This window comes from Lathamus discolor, chromosome 3 (genome assembly GCF_037157495.1).
Source record: "Lathamus discolor isolate bLatDis1 chromosome 3, bLatDis1.hap1, whole genome shotgun sequence".
NCBI lineage: Eukaryota > Metazoa > Chordata > Aves > Psittaciformes > Psittacidae > Lathamus > Lathamus discolor.
This window is the reverse complement of record NC_088886.1, coordinates 27,902,764-27,921,003: the sequence shown is the minus strand read 5'-3', so window position 1 is coordinate 27,921,003 and position 18,240 is coordinate 27,902,764. Positions and strand designations below refer to the sequence as shown.

Here is an 18,240-nt window from a genome sequence, read left to right as displayed (position 1 = left end):
GGTGCACCCAAGCTGATGAGCTCCAGCACTTGTAGCAGCATGTGAGGGCTCATGCAGGCTCACCACAAGGCTGGTGGTAAGGGCTGTTCTCAGCAGGCTGTGACAGTTTTGCCATAGTCACAGATATCAGGAATTGCGCAGGCTATTTTAAAGTTGGGGTGCCCTCTGAGAGCTGTGCTCCCACTTCTGGCTGCAGTACGCTGGCTTTGTGCTGTTTGGAAAATCCGGGTGGATTACTTAAAGTAGAAAAGGAAGCATCCCATCTGGAGCGGTTTCAGTGGGTTACTCCCAGCACTCAAGAAGCCAAGTCTCAATGTCCAGGAAACTCTTCCTCCTGTGATTCCGCTCTCCAGAGGCAGAGTAACATGCCCACCCTGTGGGGGTGGTGTTTTGAGATGGTTGCAAGGTTGAAGCTTTCTAGGAGTGCCACTGCGGGCATGCTGGCTGTGAGCAGCAGGCATCTGTCATGCCATCCCTGGCACACCTGCTGGCTGAGAAGTGTGCGCAGGGCAGAGATGTTCAGCCACATACATGTGAATTGGGAGGCGTAGCCAGCATATGATTTCATGTATGTGTGGATTTCTCTACAAGGGGAAACTTTCTTGTGCCCATCAGCCCCAGCCGGTGTGTGTGGCAAACTGACACTGCTCTGATTAGCAGCTGCTTGAGTTGGTTGCCTCTGCTGGCATGTATTAAATCTTAATCCTTTTGATAAGAGCATGTCCATGAAGATTTTTAAAGAAAGTTTTCTGAGATCCCAAATTATCAGCTTGTCACAGATGAGCAGGATAAGAGTGACCTTTGCAGGGTATTATTTCTTCCTCTTGTATTATCATCAGAGTGAAAATAAAGCAGCACTACTCCTGCTGTCTCTTTTTTCTGATATATAACCAAGTTCACAGAAATCTCAGTAAGGTTTACTTTTCCCCATTCCCCTTTCTCATTTTTGCATTCATTTGGATTTTGTGCCTATGTGCTTGGCTACAGTTTGAGATGATGACTAGTACAGGATATATTGGACTTTAAAATCTCTGCAGGCATCTCAAATTTGTGTATGGATAAAGATAAACATTTACTTTGGGAACAGTGATAAAAAGCAAATAGTACCTCACGATTTGGTCTTTTTTTTCAGTCTGCACTTCTAATTATTTTGTTGTGACTGGCTGAGACTAGGGCTCTTTTTCGCTAAAGCTGTTCAAGGCCTTCTACCTATTGTTATGTTTTGTTTTCCATCTTTTTCCCTGCAACGGGACCAAACTGCTGTATACCATTATTTCAGGAAGCCTGTCATCATTTCCCCATCCTTGTTTTTTGGCACTCTCTGTGGTTTGGCACTCATCTCAAAGGGACCCAGTGCACTTCACAAACTGTCGATGTGTCCAGCCAGCAAAAAAGCAGCCACCTCTAGGGCAGAGACTTGTGTTTCATTGAGACGCAGACTCTACTTGCATCCTTGCACGGGTCGATGCATCTGAGTGCTTCAGCAGCATTAGCTTTACCACCGTGACAGCAGCCCTGTGAAATACGGAAGTATGCTTGCTGTTTCATGGGTGAGAGAAGAACTGAGGCACTGGGAGATTAGGTGACTTGAGACGTGTATGGGTCACCAGCAAAGCTGAGGCCAGAGCATGGGAACCCTGTCATGGATTTATCCTCCTCCAGTAGCACATGTGAATGGATGAGCAGAATGTACATAAGAATGTCCACTATCAAAAGGATTTGGGGAGGTCTCAGGTGTGGGGAGATGCATCCACTTCTATCTTGGAGTGTGTGATCCAAGAAGAGGAAATAAAAAACCTTACTTTTCTTCTGTGGGAAGGTGTTGCTTGATACTCAGCTACAGTTTGGTGATTTACAGCCAGCAGATTTCTTGATGTCTTGACAGTAAACCCTGGAGGATTCAAACCCTCAGGCCCAGAAAGTTGTGGTGTGCTGGACCTGTATCACTGCTCTGATCTACCCAGCAGTCTGGAGCTGGGAAGCTGTTTTACCACCTGCATATGGCTGGAAATTGAACTTAGTCCTCTGGCACAAAGTGGTGATTTTCCCATGTTATGGCAGCCATTCCCCTGCACAGTGCTCACCAAGGAAATAACTGGTGCATTTTGAAATGAGAGCTTAGTTGATTCGTTCTTCTCACCCAGCACCTATTGGTGTCCAGCAGTTGGCTGCTCCCCACGTGGTTTTTCAGTGGCTGCTTTTAAGTGGTTCTAGGAGAGAGGTATATGTGTGCAAAACTCAGTGGCTGGGGAAGAGGGACCCAGACCCATGTCTCTCAGGGAGCTGCAGCATGGTGCTGGCTGTTCGCGCCATGGCCCATAGACTGGCTCATCTGCACATGTGCACAGCAAGCTCCAAGCCTGCTGTGTGTCTTGAAGGCAACCTGAACTTTTGCTCTTCCAGACTGTGCTCTAACCAGGATCTCTGACCTGAAACATGGATTGTTTGGCTGACATACACAGACAAATGCCAAGGCTAATACAAGGGGAGAAGGGAAGCAGGAGCGGCGGTCAGGAGAGGTAACGGCAGAGAACAGGAAGGGTCAGAGCCTGCTCAAGATGCAAGATACAAGTCCATAGGAAATCAGGCTTCCTTTACTCTGCTCTTTATGCTTTCTGTTCCTTTTGTGTTGAGCATTTTTCTTCTGTACGCGCTAGGAACCAGCTGTGTTTCCCTCCCTGTTAGGGAAAGGAAATAGTTCAGAGCCAAGGGAACAGCACAGCAGCTTAGAGAAACACCTGCATGGCAATGTGTCACTTGACACTTTGTTCCCACTGTGGCTTGTGCTGGACATCTTCCCCAGGCCTTTCCATCAAAGTAGGACTGATTACTTTGTTATTTGTGCATTACACTCACAGCAAGGGAGTGTTGCCTTTATACGCTTTTGAATTGCCTCTAATCTATCCAGAGACCATTGAAGTGCAGGCACAGATCCTGCTAACACGAGCTGCTGTTGAGTTGTGCTCTTTAAAAGAGGAGGGCAGCTAACTTCTTCTGTTGCAGTTTCTAAATACATTTGAAAGGTGAAGGCTAAAACATGCTAGGAAGCCCCATCATTTAAAAATTTCTTGTGGTTACTTTCTTGATGACTGTTTGGTTGAACACTTGTCGTTTTTCATGTGTTTATCCTTGTAATTCCCTGAGGAAGGAGAAGTTTTATTCTTTTGTAGATGGAGAGCTGAGAGACAGAGAAACTGTGCAGCTTGCTCTGAAACAGGGCTTTGGACCCACAGTGGGGATGTTCTGGAATGGTGCTGTCATTCACTGGTGTGTCCTGGCTTTCATGGTCGGTTTTTACATGGATCTGTCCTACCAGGAAGAGGGGACCCCTCGCTAGAGGCCTTTGTGGATAGCTCAAAGGCAGAGCAGATCTGTTCCCAGCCCCATTTCAGGTAGGGTTGCCTGGAAGAGTCTAGTGCCCTACAGAAAAATGAGAGCTGGCCATGCAGTTTCTGCATTACACCCTGCTAGCAATGCATAAATAAACGTGATACATTTATAGCCTGAGCATATCTTGGGATTGTTGCAAGATGTTCCTAGTTCAAAACTGCTAACCATTAAAGTAAGATTAAATTGATTGCCTTTTGCCTTCCTGTCTGGAATCTTTTGAGAGATGACTGTGATGCTGAGATGCGTTGTCTCTTTCTGTATGTTAAGGCTGTGTAGGCTAAAAAAAACCCTCAGCCCACACCCAGCCCATATCTGAAAGCTATGAATTGATAGATACTTGCTACAGCTCTTCAAATAACTGTAAATTACTCCAGGCTGTTACAGTTTCATTGTAAGGAAGTTCCTTCCTTTACTCAGACTTCTTTGCATCACAGTGAAATGCAATTAGGTGACGTACATATTGTGGCTTGGAAGCACTTGCAATTCTCTCAGCCTTATGTTGTCAACTTTTGCTCAATAGCAGGCTTGTGGACTGTGTCACTGTGCCTGTGTTAGCATATATTATTGCCATATGGTGTTTCAATAATGAATAGGAAACTTCTATGAGTAAGTAAAAGAGGATGAAATGGAAAAAATATTACAGCAAGATAAACGTAACATGTTGCTTCACAGCTGAAAGTGAGCACTCTAATGAACTGCTGGTTCTCTGGGAAATCAATAATGCGTCGGTCCAATTAGTATTACTGTCTTCTCCTACAGATTTAAAAACAAACAATCAAACAAAAAGAAAAAAACAAATTAAAAATGGACCTGGCCAGAAAAACGAAATTTAGGTGCCATTATTACAACTTATTTCTCCCAATGTATGCAGCCTGAGACTGATTCCTCCCTGTGCAAGCAAAATATGCTAAGCCTTACAATGAATCTTTTGCCTCAAAAGAAGTATTTCCATGTGCGTAAGTATAGTGAGTGGAAGGGCAGGCTGTACAATTTTTATGGCGTTATGTGTAGAGACAGATAAAATTGTTGCAATCATTTCACCTGGTTATTAGCATAACCCAGGTCAGAGACTTCAATACCTTATCGTACTGTACTGTACTGTACTGCTGTTTATCTCAGGGTTGATGAGAGACTAGAGTAATTGGTAAGAAGCTGATGAGAGTCTGTTGCTGTCCCAAGAAGACATGAGGAATCACCAGCTTTCATACCAGGAATCGTTCCAGTTGTCCTGGGTGCTCAGGCAATTTTGATTCCCTCTTTGAAAACCAGTAACTCATGATTCAAGGAAAGTTCAAGAAGGACGGGAGGTACAGTTCTGTTTCCATCCAGCACAAAGCCAAGGAGGCACATGCAGTTTCAAGCTGTGATTATCAAGAGGAAAGATAAGGTTTTGGGCTTGATTACTGTGCTGGTTTGCAGAAAGATCAGCTGTGCATTACATGAGAAATCTGTACAGTTAGGACTGTTTTTGTAGTCTTAAAAAGTGATGGAAAAACCCCTGTTACTCAGCTGGGATTTTTTGAGTACTCTGTGGTTCAGGAGGGAGATAGTACAAATACTGTATTGAACTCTGTTTAATCTTTTTCTGGAAACGTTGACTGGAGTCCACATCAGCGGCTAATGTCCAAAGTGCAAAGATGGGGTATCTGGCTGTTGAACAGGGCGGCCGTGAAGGTCACAGTGTTTTATGAGGCCCTAATGACAAAGAGCTGCTACTGTGCTCAAGAGCACTCTGCTCTTTGCAGCTGTGGAGATACCATATGGAGGGTGCAATCATTAAATGCTTCTTTAGGGTAAATGTAGATCGCTGTTAGGTTTTGGAGGTACCTGCAAGAGCCAGCACCCCAAAGCAGAGCTGTATAATACTGGAAATCATCAGGGTTTTTAGCTTTTTGGCAAGACTTGGCTTTGACACGACTTGGCTTTGACGCTGTTGAATAATGTGGTCATTTCTAACTAATGGCAATAAAACTTCAGAGAACACCTGCTGTTTCTATATTGAACATGTGTGTGTGTGCTCATGTAAAAATCACAAATGTATGCAGTCTAGAGAATACAATTTATATTTGGCATCTTTCCTACAAATTGTGTTTTAGAAGACCTTAAATTCTTCCTGTAAATAAAATCATTTCAGTATTGAGCTCATTAATGAAGAGAAGGAGGTGAGGTAAGGTACAAAAGCAAAGGAGGAAAAAGGGGGTTGGGTTTGGGGGCTTTTTCTTGTTTGTTTTGTTTTGTGGGCTTTTTAAAGGCAAAACCATCATTTGATTAATTCAATCATTTGCTGCGTGTACTCAGTGATTTCTCAGAATATACGGACAATCTCAGGAGACTGGCTGTATGATAGGAACTGTGTGGAGCCAAAAATGAAATGGTGGGCTGATTGCTTAGAAAATATAAATGGAAGAAACATCTTAGGATCTCTGGCTCTTTAGCTTGTGAGCCAGTGCTGGATTATCCCCTATGATAAAGTGTTTTCACCAGTCCAGTTTCAGATAAATTAAATGTAAATATCTCATTGCTTTCTTTGGGTGATTATTCCAGACTGAAATGTATACAGCTGCTAAGAGCTATTTGACTTGAGCGTTTCCTTGCTTAATTTAATCTCCTTGCTCTCAGTGACACTTCATATGTGTCTGTGCATGTGTGCTACTACCATGCGGATGCATACCACGTCTTCACATATAAAGTACAAAGCAGCTGAAATTCCCCGGTACAAAGCTGTAATAAAAGAACTGACAGACTGGGTCTGTAATATGCCTGACCTGACAATTAAGCAAACTTATTACTGTGTCAGCCTGCCAGATGGATCATCTACTCATGGTGTAACGTGTATTGCTTTTGAATGTATTGGAGTGCAGTTTCCTATTTTATGTTTGTTGAGCTGAGAAAGGGAGAGGGAAGAGACAGTTTTATTTGAACTGAACCCACTTGTTTCGAGTGTGTTTAATGATAGCAATATGTGACAGATAAAATCCTAGGCCCTTGTCCATGTTTATTTTCATTTCAAGCAACTTGGAAAGATGGAAGAGATAAAATTATAGGCTAAAAATGTCTCTTGTAAAACAGCAGCTTAAACCCTGAAGGGGCTTTCCTTGATGCACTTATGGGGCTCACAGATACATCCATCAGAGCTTTGCCAGGTAGGAATTTGGGGCTTTGGCCCTGAGAAAGGTCAGGTTTGACTGTTTGGCATTAGCTTTTGTAATCGTGCCTCTAAGCTTATTAAAGATAGTAAGGCTATACTGAAAGAGGGGGAAGGAAATAAATGCTCAGCCTGAAGCATCTATCACTGATCTGGTCTTTCTTTTAATGTAGTCCCACCCTGAATCTGAGGTGGGTTCTCATACCTGTGCTGTAAATGTGTCCCTGAGACTCCCAGACCTCTCACCTGCTGTTTTGTAATCTTGGCTGAGCCATCTGGTTTCTCTGGGCTGCACCACTTCTGTTGAATAGGGATAAACCCGTTTCTTTGCTTGCCTGCGCAATGAAAGGTGTTTGGATGAGTATTCAGTACCTGGTGTAGTGAGGATGTGTAGGTCATGTTGTGCTACTTGTGACCTGTAGTATTTGCTACTGGACCTCTGTGGCTCTTTTCCACTCTCCTGTGGCTGCAGCCTGGGTGGATTGGGATAAACTGTCTCTCTTCAAGGCTTATGTTGAACACTACAAATTTGTTCAGCTGTTTCACTTTGTGGCTAAGCTAGCACAGCCAACACCAAAGCAGGTGTCTGCTTGTCTTTGAATTACTTGCCAAGGTACTGTTTGCCATTTTCAAGTTGGTTTTTTGCTTGAGCAGCTAAAAAAATGCCATATACATCCAGATCAGATCCCTCAATCAGCTAATGCACCTCCGAGGAGCTGTAAGCTCATAACTCAAGGAAATGTGAAGGAGATCCTCTTGTTCTGCAGAAATGCTTGAACTGGCTTTCCAAGTAGGATGTTGTGCCCAATAACAACTGAGAACTTTTCCTGCAGGTAAGTGCAGTATGGTATAAGGCAAGCAGTAAGACTTCATGCTCAGATTGCCATCTCCCTTGGATACACATTGTGCCAGCGTATCCAGCACTAGCTCCATCACATGCTGTTGGCTGATCCTCCAGTAATAGATTTTCTCACATGCAGAAGAAGCAGCATTTTCACTCTGTTGGAAGACTATCCCCTGGAGAATTTTAATATCTTATTTATCTGACAAGTTTTCTTGAGTATCTTAAATGCTGGCTGTTGTAAAGCCAGCTCTAGCTTGGCTTGTTTGAGGAAAGCATTGGTATCCTGCTTCCTAGACTCAGATAAATGCTTTTTTAACGTTGTAGGACCTTGTAGTTTTGCAGTTGAGCTTGGAGGGAAGTCACATCTTGTACTCAATCAAGTGCCTTTTGTCCCAGCTCCTATCATTATAGTGTTGGTCTACTCCTGTTTGGGTTTTCTTATGGGCAGAAGTAGAATAAGCCTGGTTTCTAGGAAAAAACCCCAAAACAACACACAAAAAAAACAACCAAAAAAAAAACCCAAACCTAACAACAACAAAAAAACCCCCAACCAAATAAAAAACCAACAACAAAAAAAAAAAACCACCACCAGACAAAACCAAACAAAACAAAACCAAAAAAACAATCCAACCACAAAACCAAACAAAACAACAAAAACCTGCTTGGATCAGGAACTGGAATGTAAGCCTTGCCTTTTCAGTATCTTTCTAGCAAGTGTTGGTGAAGATAGGCCTGAAATTAAGAACCTAAGATTGTCCATCCTTCCTCAGATGGTCACTCCACCTCAGTGTGCTTCCCAGTAAATACCAAAGGAAGGAGACAAGAGTACTGCAAATTCATATAAATACTCCCCCAGAATATTTCCCTTTATCTAAGAATTTGGTGTTCACAGAGATTGGCTTGATAAAAATGATGTCTTCCCTAATAGTCAGGGATTTTTCCGCCATCAGATCATCCAATTGCTTTATGAACGCATATAAATCTCTGGAATGTAAAGCATCCCATGGCAAAGGAGTGCAGTACAGTGCAGTATCCATTTGTTTCTTATCAGGTATTTCTATCTCATTGCAAACTGGTGAGTTTCAATGCCAAAAAATGGAAGTGGCTCCTGGACCTGTCTTAGTTTCTTTGGTACTTGCTGCTGACTTACTCTGAAGTAATGGATTTTATTCATTAGAAGTGAAGCTTGTGATTCAGCTGTGGGACTTTCTTTTCAGAGTAACTTCCCTAGTGCCCTGTTTTTTTTCAGTTGTTGCAGAATTGAACAATTTAACTAGTTTTTGACCTCTTGGCCTAGGTTTTTGTATGATAGTTTCCAAAGACAGAATCCATAGTCACTTTGATGCTTGCAAATACAAAGTGATAGGAGATACACAAGATGACTGATTTGGAAGAGGTCTGATGCAGCCACAGTGCTTTGGAACCAAATGGGATCTAACATTTTCCCTTTCCTCTCCCCGACATGTCCCTGTATTTTCAGTAACATTTTGAAGTGCTCTAGCATTAAGTTTCCTATCTGTAAAACAGAGATGGTAATAATCACATATCCCACCTGGCTGGCCGACTTCAGAAAGGATTTTCAGACCTTCAGCTGAAAATTCTTCTGCAAGCACAAAATATTATGGTTTTGCTGGCTTATGTAAAAAAATTGTTTCTTACAGTGAAAAATCAGTATATCAAATACTTTTATTTTCTGTAAGGGAATTTAACACATTTCCAAATGTGTTAGATAATGTTTCACATTATAGATTGTGTGCTGTTAATTTAATCCCAAGTTCTATGCAGAGAAGAAAATGTAGAGTTTACTTTAGTGATTTATATCAGTGTGTTAGTAGTCTGTCTAATCTTAAACGTCTGGAGTCCAATACATTATAGATGAATAAGATATGTACCTGTGTACTTTTATTGCTAAAGCTAAATTAAAACTTGGGACCTTTGGGGCTGAAATGACTAGCATTTCTCCAGCTTTTTGTGTCTTCCAAAACTCCTCTGCACAACCAGTATGAATTTAATGTGCTCTGCATTATTTTGCTGCTTTAACATGGGGACCTGTAGAGACAGTGAAAGCTCGGTATAGAAAGTATTGTATAGTGAGGGAGGAGCCCAACAAAGCTAATTATACAGACACTCCCACTCTATTACCCTTTAGAGAAATTGAGCCTAACATTCTGCTCTGAAGCTCGTTAAACTATTCTTTTTGGGTGCAAGGATCTTATTGAGGGAATGAAATAGCTACACTCTGTAATCAGAATGGGAATTGGAGCAGATCACTATATTTACTCATTTCATTAGCCATAAAATAGCTACAGAAGTCCCCATTTTAAATCTGCTTAGCAATTGTGCAGCAGGGCAAACTGGGTGTTTTAATTAGGAAAGAAAAGAGATTGTGAATGTTTTCTTGTAACTAATAAATATATAAACACACTCATATTGTGATCCAGTTTATGTAAATAACCTTTTCCCCATGGGTTTTCTTGCCTCCTAATTGTTCAGGGTCTGTCTACCTCCAGCTGCAAAGAAAAGGGGAATGAATGGTTCTGCACATCTATTTTAGAAAGTGCAATGTCTGGGACTTAAAATCCAGCTGAAGAGATTTAGGTTAGCCATTAGGGTAAAATTGCTATAGGAGGGATAGGTAACCCCAGAAAAAGATGCCACTGAGAAACGGTAGGTCCTTGATTACTGGAGGGGCTTTGGGCGAGGTTGTGCAAGCATCTATCAAGAACAGTTTAGGCAGGGTCGGTCCTAGCTTAAGGAAGACGACTGTACTGAAAAAACTCCTGAGGTCTTTTTCAGCCTGTAAGATTTGCCTAAATAAAGTGAGGCCATACTACATCATTAGAGGGGTGCCTTTGACCAGCTCCCATTCCCTGAGGGAGCTGAAGTCTCAGGTGTGCTCGGGCAGGGGCAGCGCATGGTCTCCCCCAGCATGTCTGGGACCTGCAAGTCCCCAGGTGCCTTACAATCACTGACTTCCTCTGTGCACAGAGAACAGCTAAGAATGCCCTGCTTTCTCTCCAGAAATAATTCTGTGTGCTGCCACTGACACCTGTCCATAAAAGCTTGGAAACGAGCCATTACCAAAGGTTTCATTTTCTGACTCCCTTTGCAATCCAAGGGACTTGCAAATCAGTGCAGATGTTCCAAAGGCAGTGAGTTGTGTGGCCCCTGGTTTCTCTGTTCAGGATGGTCACTGTCTTAATGTTTCTTAAGCATGTAATATGTATTTAGGAAGCTCAACAGCAGTGAAAATATATTACCTTTTTATTTATTTATTTGGTTTTGAGACAACCTGGAACATTGAAAAGTGTGGTTACAGAGAGCAGACTTGTTTTGTAAAGGCATTAGACTACATGTTGAGTGATGACCATTGGCAAGTGTATATTGTGTTGCTCTACCTTTGTAGGTCACTGAAAAAGTCATGTTACTAATGACAACAACAAAATCATGCTTGCGATTTTGCCTGTGGATGACGAGGCCTTTGGGCAGCAGGAAGAGGAACGCAGTACTGCTTTAGCATTAGTTATAAGGGGTGAAATAAATATTTGGCTTATTGACTTTTTTCATGGACAAATTCTCCAGTATTTCATTTTTGGCTGTTGATTTAACTGGCACTCAGATTAGCACCACTTGCAAATGGCCAGAAATCTACTATGTTGAGAAGTTTTCTCCAGAGAGGCTCAGAGCACTCCCTCACAGATGTGCTGTAGGGACCTAAACAGAGCCACCTTAAGGAAAGATGCCAGCACTGGCTGGTCTGCATCTGCTGAGGAAGACAATGGTGCCTGGGGTTGTTACTGTGGCCTTGTTCCACAGCACTAAACTGTGGGAGCAGGATATTGGGCAGGCAAAAAAAAAAAAACAACTCCCCAAAAAGAGCCATTATTAGGCCCAGCATACCATTAGGTATAACTTCATGGCCAAGAGAACAAGCACCTAACTATAAGGAGGTTAGAAGTGTACTATGAATTTTAATAAACACCTAATTATCTTTTTAATGTGGCTGGTACATGTGCAATTGGATGGTGCTGTTCAGCATTGTTGTGCATTGCTGTACGGACCTCAGGGCCCACCTGGCTGGCAGGAGGACGGAGTTCTAAAGGTAAAAACAGAGGCGGCATGGTTCAGTTTTTGTTTGATTGTGACAGTGAAGATATTTAAGGGCTTTCTCTGACGTGCTGTACACCTGTAGCTCCCCTTGAAATTAATGGAACACTCAACATTGATGCCAGTTCTCCTTTTCTTTCCATCCATTGGTCTTTGCTCAGATCCTTTCTGTGCCACAAGGATGGAGAGAGGTCCAGTCCAGTCTCACAAGCAGAGTATATGAAGAATAACCAGCTGAGTGCCCACCCTGGAGGAATATTTCTAATGTTATATCTCTCCTGCTATGTGCCTTTCCTAAGCAAGAAGCAGCTTTGCACCCAGAGAAGCAGGGTTTGTGTTTAAAGCACGTCTGTGAATTGTGCTTGTTGGACTGGATCAAGCTGTCACTGTGTCGCTTAAATGTTACAATCTCTCAAGCTGTCATGATGACTTTTAAATTGAAGCAAAGGTGATGGCTTCCTTTTCACATCCACAGTCGCGCCATTTCCAGAGCTATGTATGTTCTGGCGCTCTGCCGTCTGCCTTCTAGTTTGAGGATTGATTTTTATCACCCCCACCTCCTTTCCTGGGGTTATTTGCGGCTCACCTGCCTGGCTGCCATGAGGACATGGTTAGATCAGGACACACAACTCTACTTTCAGCCAGTTGGGTGTTTCCAACCAAGAGCGTAACTTTTCATAATTGGTGTCATTTGCATAGGATTCTCTCCCTTCCAGGGAAGAGTGTACTCCTGTAATCTGATCTAAAAGGGCTCCTAAAGGAACTCTTTAACTATTTTTCTAGAAGTATGTAATAAATTTCCCGGGAGGATTGATGCTTTTCTGTGTGGTGGAGGAGTGAGAAAGTATTTAGTGAGATTTCTCAAGAGATGAGCTGAAATGTGTCTAGTCTATAGACAAATCTGCTATTATTGCTCATTGCAGGGGCATGCAAAAGTGCATAGAAGCAGCTTTGGCTTTGCTGGTGTTCTGCCACTTCAGAAAGTATTTTCTTTTCTGGAAGAGATGATCTCACTAATGCTTGTTTTGGGTCCAAACACTTGAGTACCTCTGCTCAGTGAAAAAGTGCTGGGTTGCCTTGCTTAGATGGTCTCCCGTAGGTGAAACAAGCTGCCCTCAGGCAATCCCACCAAAACCATACAAATGTTGTGAAAGGAAAGGTAGAGCTGTTTCTGTACATGTCCAGTTGTAAACATTTCTCTGTGGATTTTTTCCAAAGGCTGTGTGAGCTGTGTTTTGGCATTTACAAAGCAACAAGATTGATGCCTGTGTTTATGTGACAGACAATGGAGAATTCATTGCACTCCTGGTGAATCCGTCAAAAGTTATTGGTCTCATGCTAATCGCTTACGATCTAGCAGTACCCACCAGGAGCCTGATGAGCCTGAGGTTACGGTATGAACTGCTTCTCCTGATCCGGTTGCGGTGTTTGGTGTTTTCAGATGAAGCATTGGTAGGTGAGGAGATGGTGACTTGCAGTAAGGGCAGGTGAAATGCCTGAGCTGCTCTGGCAGCTGGGAGATCAGATGTTCGTGTTTGAGCTCATAATTGCTGAGATTTTGGGAAAGAGGAAAAGAAAATTGAATCTTAAAAGCTGTGCGGAATTTGGTCTTTGGCATCCAAGTAGGAAAATGTGTGGCATTCAGCATCCATACGGAGCTCTGTTCTCAACTGGGCATAGTTAGAGGAGCTGAAGAATATCATCTTCTGTCCATTTTTAGGCAGGGATATCACTGCCTTTTAGCCTGTTAAGGCTACTGCTTTGCAGGCTATTTGCTTTCCCAGGCTAAGCTGGGAGGTGAGTAGGCTGCTGGTTTTGCAGAGCTGTCTGAATGCAGGAAAGCCCAGAGTCCCATTTCAGCCCTCCCTGCAAAGGACCAAGTCACTTCCACATCTGGGTTGCTGACCTTGCAGTTGAGTTGCTCCCTGGCCTTTGGGCTGCCCACTCTTAAGTCACCTCCAGTTTCAAATGAGCAGGAGATCATGTGGAAATGCCCCACTCCTGGCAGGGGTAGGCAGTGACTAAACTCACTGTTGCAGTCAGCTCTTGGCCCAAGCACTCAGCTGGTAAAATTATGCTGCATGGTAGTGAGCAACTACTTGTTTGAAGCCCTTTGCAGGCTCTTTGGCATTTCATTTGTGGCATTTCTGTCTATGTGTCCCTCTCCCATTCAGGGTTGGTGGAATGACTAAGTAGTGCTGACGGCATTAGTTGTTGGCCTGTATTAATTATTTCCGCGGGTTCTATTTACTTGCATTCCCTATGGGAATGCTGTGCATACAGATCACAGCAGCACTTAATTTTATTGCAGTAAGCGGCTGAGGTTGGGAAAGGGAGGGGGAAGAGGAGAGAAAGGGTCGTGTATGCGTCAGCCCTGTCAGGCTTTTCCTTCTGTTTCATTTGTGCTGAGGTTTTTATTATCATTAAGCCGATTGTATCTGTGGCACAAAGGGCTGAGTTACCTCGGTAACCACACTAGCTGGGATGGTAATCCATTTATAGCATCACTGCTCAGGTCTGATTAAATTAGCATGCTGATGACGTAAATGCTTGGCTGGGTGATGCTGACGAGGCTGCTCCTAATAAGAACTCTCGCCCTTACATTTATTCTCATTTATTTCATGAGACCCCTGCAGGAAATGTACAGAAATAAGGCTACAGATGATTGACTCTTGTTTTCAGAACAACTTGTGCTGCTAGCAACAGACAGTGCTTTATCTGAATGCAGACAGCAGCCTGCACATTTTGCCTTGTTTCCTCCCGCAGCAGAATTCCCCATACAGCCCGGCCGAAGCAAAGCCCCGGTCTTGAGCTCTGCTTGCCATCTGCCACAGCAGCAGCAGGAGCAGTTCTTCTGTCTGATAGTTTATTTCCAGACACAGCTACAAAAGAAATAAAAAGGGGAATAATGAAAGAAAAGGAGCACCCTGGTTCTTTACTCCCTCTTGTGAGTTTCCTGCAAACACAGACATCCTTTTACTTATTCGAAACAAGCCAGTTATTTATGTCTGAATTTTCATCATTGAACAATAATGTTCAGTGCTAGCATTTAATACCATGTAGATCAAATGCTTTCAGCATCTTCTGTCCAGCTCCCTTGAGGGAAAACCCTGACAACTGCATGATCACATAGCTGTGCCTGTTATTTGATGAAGTGGTGAGAACAAGAGGACTGAGAGTTGCTGAAACTTTTGGCTTCCCTTCCCAGCCCTGTGTCTGATTTACTGGATAAGCAGTCTTTGGGGCAAACAGCTTCCTAGTGGGTTGTTCTGGGCTCCCAGGACTTAAGTTTCTCATCTGTGAAAAAAGAATTAGAAAGGATGCTTTTTTTTTTTTTTTTTTTCCTTTTTGGAAGAGGTATGGGAGTAATTAAATGCATTTGAGTTCCAAAACTATTTGGAGATCCTCAGGTGGAAACTCTGAGGTTCTGAACAATTTACCATTTTAATTGTCAAATTTGATTTATCCAGTCAGCATAGAAGGATTTAAAAGGAATTTTTGAACAAAAGTGGTTTTGGTATGGAGAACTAAAAATGCAATAAATTTTAAGTAGCAATAAATAGTTTGGCATTTGCCCTGGAGTGTGAGCAGATGTAGCTGCACAGAAACCACTGGAGGTACACCTGCTTTTAGTCAGAGTTAGGCATGGAAATCTGTTATTTGTGAAATAAAGAACATGGTTTTGAGACACGAATGCAAATGGGCCAGTAGTGCTATTATCTGGGCCTAGAGCTTGCAGGGCTTTTCCTTGGGAAAAGGGATGGTGTCTGGGTGCATGGGAGCCCTTTCCCAGCTCTGGTCGCCCTCTTTTGGAAGTATTCAGCACACGGGGGTCCCTGCCCAAAATGTCAAGACATTGCTCTGTAAAGGTGAGTGGTACTGAATTTACCTGGCAGCCAGCTGAGTTGGAGCATCTGGACACTGCTCTGTTTGCTCAGTGCTCCCTATGCAGCGATGGGGAGCAGCTGGGATGGGGATGCTCCTGCCTGCTCCTTGGTCTGTGCAGGATGCACATGTGCTCCAGCCGGGGCCCTGTCAGCACCATGCTGAGACATGGGCTCTGCTCACCAACCTCCTGCCAGAGCACATGCACTTTATTAATGAAGGCGTTTTGAAGGGTTTGATTCTACCTCTGGCTCAGTTCAAAGCATCCCCCCATCAAGAAGTCCCTCACCCATGACCAGGGACACCTTACCCTGGAGCTTTCCTTTAAATTTAAAATGCAATGGCTAGTTCCATTGATTTACAATTTCCAGTGTAAAAAATAAGTGTAAAAGCCACCAGCAGCAGCCTATTCAGGAGTGGCTGTGGTACTCCTTGTCTGGACTCTGCTTCTTCCAGAGGTGATGTGCACAAGCAGCGTTCTGCTGCTTTATTTACCTGGATAGTTTTCATCTTCTGGTAGAGTAAGCTGCCTCCAAGGGACACGGACTCTTGGTGACCCACACATATGCACATGAGGTGATGGAAGCTCTTAGCAGAAATGTCCATCACTTGGCATGGGGACTCTGGGGCTTGGGAAGTCAGCACTTTCCTCAGATCCATGGCATCTCTACTTAAGTAAATAATCAGCCATATTTTAGTTACCATCCTTTGATTACTTAAACCTGTGTGCTGGGGCTCACAAGAGTGTATGGACCGCAGGTGGCTGTCTTCTGTTCCATCGGCATTTACAAGCTGACTGGCAATGTTTCTATATCAAGAACATGCCTATTCATTTCAGGGCCATCATAACAGCTTAGCTGAGGTCTGAGTCCCTCCTTTTCAGCTTTTGTTTTTTGGTTTCTGGGTGTTGGGTTTTTTTTTAATATTTGTCAAAAATTAAGAGTTAGATTCTGGTCTGAAGGGTCTGTCACTGACTTGGTTTGCTGAAGGAGAAGTTAGTCTGGCTCTAATGAGCCCAAGTCAGATAACAACCACAGCGCAGGAGGGAAAGTCCCACTGAAATTCCCTTCCCTGCCTCACAGGTTTCTGTGATTTTTGCCTTGAGTGTGTTGCCTTAGAGTGCCTGGAAATTTTCATTATAGGTGAGCAAAATTTCAACTCATTTGTCTACCAAATTAGAGCAAGGCAGGGGATGAACAGTAATAAAATCCCTCTTTGTTGAAACAGACCCATTCTTGCTCATTTGGAGAAAAAGTAAAGCCTCTTGTGTTTGCATGTGTTTTGATTTTGATGCTGCTTGAGCTTGGCCCTTCTCCTCTTTGAAGTCCTTGGGATATTTGTATCTTATTCCAGTGGGAGGGAGAATCCATTGGCAGAATTTGGTTTAACACCATAGGGATTTATTTTTATTTTTCTGTGGGGGAAGCAAGGGTTGTTTTTTTTAACCATTTTTATTACCATTTTTATTGTTCTAAAGGAAAGTTGCTTATTATCTCACAAACTTTTATCTGGTGCTGAGTCATAGAAGTGAGAGAATGTGTAGGCGTCTTAGCATAAGAGAGAGTAATTCTGTCATTTACATTTACAGACAGTTATGCTTTCCAGAAATTTTTTTTTTTTTGTGGGTTGCAAAAGTGATTAATCTGCTGCTGAAACTGTCAAAGGAGGTTTTCTGTTTAAGAATTTTTGAAAGAGAGAAAAATCTGTTTCTACTTATAGGAAATAATAAGGTAGAAGTTGAAATAAAAAAAAGTGTACTGAAAAAGCAGACAAGAAAATGTTCCCTTTCATAATGATATTTTTCATTTTTCTTTTTATGTATCTATCCATCTGTCTATCAGCCTATATATCTATCTGTATGTCTCATGGAAATGTCGTGTGGACTTTGATAGGTACAAAACTAAATATAGTAGAATTATGGCTGAGTTCAGTATTATTAATTCCAGCTGTTAAAAATATCATGGGATCAGTTTAAAATAGTTTGTATTTTGTCTTTTAAAAAAACCTTATTTTAGTTTCTTCTTAGTTTTCCATCAGGCTGTTTAGCTTTTATCATGTTTTGTGCTTTTTCTACAATCTTCAAACCTACTCCTTTGAAAAAAATGAAGTCCAGAATCCTTAATTAAATACTTCTCTGCAATAGTAGTAGGATAAGTTACTTCTTTTTTCTTTATTTCTTCCCTTTTCTTTCTTTAGTTGGTTATTTTCTTTCTTTTCCTTAAAAAAAAAAAAAAAAAAAAAAAAAGCTGGTAGCTTTTTCTTTTATTATTAAAAAAAATCTATTACAGCTGAAGCAAAACCTTTACTACTTAGGTTTATATACTCAGTGGTGAAAACTGTAGTGCTGTTGGAAGGTTAAAGAAAGTTTACTGGTTGCAACCAAATTTGTATAGACATTGATATCAACAGCATGATCTCCTGTGATTTTTGTTTGTTGTACCTGTTCCTAAAGTCAAACTGGACATGAAATTTTTAGCCTGTAAATTGGGATTTTTCCTAAGAAACTAGGCAGTAGTGTGTTCAAATGATCTTCTGGAAGTGTATGGGTGGGAGTACAAAAACTTGAGCTACTTTCTGCATAGTGTATCCCTTTATGAAGATTATGATGTTCTGTGTCTGCCCACCAAAAGCTTTTGGGGGAGCTTCCAGTGTAGCTGGTACTGTGTGGTTAGTTAGAGGCAAGGTAGCTAAAGCAGGATGCCATGCTGCGAGCTGTAGTTGTTGCAAGTAGCCTTGAATTGAGAAAATGAGTGCTGATCATTTCACCTTCCACTGAGGAGAGCGTGCAGGGCAGAAGGGATGTCTTCTCGAGTGGAAACCCTCAGCCCAACCCCAAATGCCATGTCTGCTTGCTTGCTTTGGTTAGAAG

At 42.5% G+C, this 18,240-nt stretch overlaps 1 protein-coding gene and 1 long non-coding RNA gene across 10 annotated transcripts in view; one reads left to right on the top strand and one right to left on the bottom strand.

Annotated features, from left to right (window-relative positions):
- LPP (LIM domain containing preferred translocation partner in lipoma) overlaps positions 1-18,240 on the top strand; it is a 353,102-nt gene that overhangs the window by 185,545 nt on the left and 149,317 nt on the right. The gene's annotated exons all lie outside the window — the stretch shown is intronic.
- On the bottom strand, positions 14,723-16,017 carry LOC136011840 (uncharacterized). Its single transcript, XR_010611485.1, has 3 exons — positions 15,867-16,017; positions 15,376-15,561; positions 14,723-14,783 (listed from the first exon to the last, which is right to left on the bottom strand). It is a non-coding gene; the product is annotated as an uncharacterized LOC136011840 (long non-coding RNA).